We start from the raw sequence: 3,169 nt of genomic DNA on the forward strand, positions 1-3,169 counted from the left end.
AATTGGATAAAAAGTAAAATGATGGACACATACTTAGGTGGGTGTAGGAACAATTAACGTGATAATGAAGGAATTTGTGGTATTGGTGCTCCAAGGGGTCCAGAAAAAGAGAAGTTACAAGTTACCCAGACATTTCAAGGGTATGTTATTATACTAGATGCAAAAAGACAGATAGGCTCAGTTAAGGTAAAGGTTGACCTTGTCAGTGAAGATACCAGCCTAAGATGTAACTACCCAACATAGCTGCTTTTAAGGTTTAATTTCAGACCATTCTTTGTGGTTACTTAGGTCTCTGAGTTTGCAAGACCACCATGCAGGCCTTCCCTGAGCTTGGCAGGTTAGCATGTGGCCCCTTTCATCCACACATCCCCCTTTTGGTTATAAATCAATCCAAAGGATGCATTGATAACCAACCTTTTGGTTGGATAATGGAGTCCCATGGTGCTAGGAAGGCTCATTCCTAGGATGTCTCAGTATCAGCATGCCTTGCTGAACAGGTGGACCACTGGGGATGGGGCAAGACCATAACCTTAGATGGCATTTAAGGTCGAATTATTATTATTAAAAAAGGGCAGGGCCCTGACCTGTTTGGCTCAGTGGATGGAGCGTCGGCCTGCGGACTGAAGGGTCCCAGGTTCGATTCTTGTCAAGGGCATGTACCTTGGTTTCGGGCACATCCAGGTGGTGTGCAGGAGGCAGCTGATTGATGTTTCTCTCTCATCGATGTTTCTTACTCTCTAGTCCTCTCCCTTCCTCTCTATAAAAAAATCAATAAAATATATTTTTTAAAAAGGGGCAGGTAAATGGGAGGCAGTCAGATCCTATATATTCTTGTTTAAAGGTATTCTGGATCATTTCTAATTTTTGAGTCACCATGATCTGAGTCTCTTTGCTGTTTGTTAAGTTTTATTTTTCTGCATCTAGTATAACATTTACATACCAGGAACAAAAGTAACAATAATAAACCAGTAACATCAAATAGGAACAGAAACTGTCTAATATTAGACAAGGAAGGTTCTGAGGGGAAACAAGTATCTTCTATTATCCAGAAGTTCTAATTTGTCTTTTGGGCAGTTAATTTCATCCATTCTTATATTTAGACAATATTCATCTAAAATAGTTATCTAGATTAGATCTATAGATAATTCTGCCAGGGGAATTATTAGGGAGATGTTCTTGGAAAGGTTTGTTCAAGGTAGGTTCTTTATAATAGACATAGCCTAAAAATGCACCAAAGCTTATATTGATAGTAGAAGACCACTAGCGTGTGGTCCACAAAACATTAACTTCATTATTATAGGTGATAATCGTAATATCATTGTCTAGTAGGTGGGAAAGATTAGCAGATACCCAAGTTAAATTTTTCATGTCTAATAGAGAAAGGGGTCTAGGGAGACAGCTATTGTTTCCACGAGGAAATCATAAGGAGGATAGTGGCACTATAAAAATTATTTTATATACATTCAACTAATAACAACTAGGTGATATAAAAACAAGGTTTGAGCATCAATTTGTTAGTATACAGGCCTTGTTGATGTCTTGGGATGGCTGTCTACCTCCTCTGTAGTCAGCGCCTTCTCATCCTTGGGATGAAGGCAAGTGTCAGAGACAGGGGCAAATGTCCATTTGTTGTTAGGTATCTGATAAGGTAAGGTCCCTTAACACTGTTGGAGAGAGTCTTTCGTTAATGTATTTCCCAATAGACAAAAATCTCTGGTTTGTTGTAGTCTTTGAATCTTTGTCTCCTGGGAGTACTGTAAAATAAATGTTACTAATTTGTTAGTTCCTACAATGCAGAATGTCTGCTCTTTACTTTTCCTTATATTTGGGAAACAAAAGATTTAAAAGTCAACAATATTTTAAACAGAGTCATAAGAATAATTATTCTCAATTTATTTAGTCTCATAATTATTTTTGTTTATCCTGATTGTTTGCCAGTAGTTTTTTGAATTCAGTTATTCCTTGAAGTTCTATAAATCTTCATCCAGTTCAAAGATATAACCTGCTTAGAAGCCTGCAATTTAGAATAAGTCAGAGTCCTTTTCATGGATTTTTCTAAAGATATAATATACCTACAAATGCATCAGAATAAAGTAACTGCTGTCATGAATGACAAAATTTAAAAGTGGCATGGTTATAGATTTGATAAAAGATTTTGCTTTTCTATAAAATATAGCATTCCAAGATAACAATTTCTTTTTTTTAATTAAATCTTTATTGTTCAGATTATTACATTAGTTACTCTTTTTTCCCACCATAACTCCCCTCCACCCAGTTCCCACCCCACCCACCGCCCTCACTCCCGACCCACTGTCCTAATCCATAGGTGCACGATTATTGTCCAATCTCTTCCCTCACCCCCCACATCCCTTCCCCCCCCCCAAGAATAGTCAGTCCATTCCCATTCTATGTCCCTGATTCTATTACAATCACCAGTTCATACTGTTCATCAGATTATTTATTCACTTGATTTTTAGATTCACTTGTTGATAGATGTGTATTTGTTGTTCATAATTTGTATCTTTACCTTTTTCTTCTTCTTCCTCTTCTTAAAGGATACCTTTCAGCATTTCATATAATACTGGTTTGGTGGTGATGAACTCCTTTAGCTTTTTCTTATCTGTGAAGCTCTTTATCTGACCTTCAATTCTGAATGATAGCTTTGCTGGATAAAGTAATCTTGGTTGTAGGTTCTTGCTATTCATCACTTTGAATATTTCTTGCCACTCCCTTCTGGCCTGCAAAGTTTCTGTTGAGAAATCAGCTGACAGTCGTATGGGTACTCCCTTATAGGTAACTGACTTTTTTTCTCTTGCTGCTTTTAAGATTCTCTCTTTGTCTTTTGCTCTTGGCATTTTAATTATGATGTGTCTTGGTGTGGTCCTCTTTGGATTCCTTTTGTTTGGGGTTCTCTGCGCTTCCTGGACTTGTAAGTCTATTTCTTTCACCAGGTAGGGGAAGTTTTCTGTCATTATTTCTTCAAATAGGTTTTCAATATCTTGCTCTCTCTCATCTTCTGGCACCCCTATAATTCGGATGTTGGTACGCTTGAAGCTGTCCCAGAGGCTCCTTACACTATCTTCATATTGTTGGATTCTTTTTTCTTTTTGCTTTTACAGTTGGGTGTTTTTTGCTTCTTCGCATTTCAAATCATTGACTTGATTCTTGC

This window comes from Myotis brandtii, unplaced genomic scaffold, assembly GCF_000412655.1.
Source record: "Myotis brandtii unplaced genomic scaffold, ASM41265v1 scaffold210, whole genome shotgun sequence".
NCBI classification, from domain to species: Eukaryota; Metazoa; Chordata; class Mammalia; order Chiroptera; family Vespertilionidae; genus Myotis; species Myotis brandtii.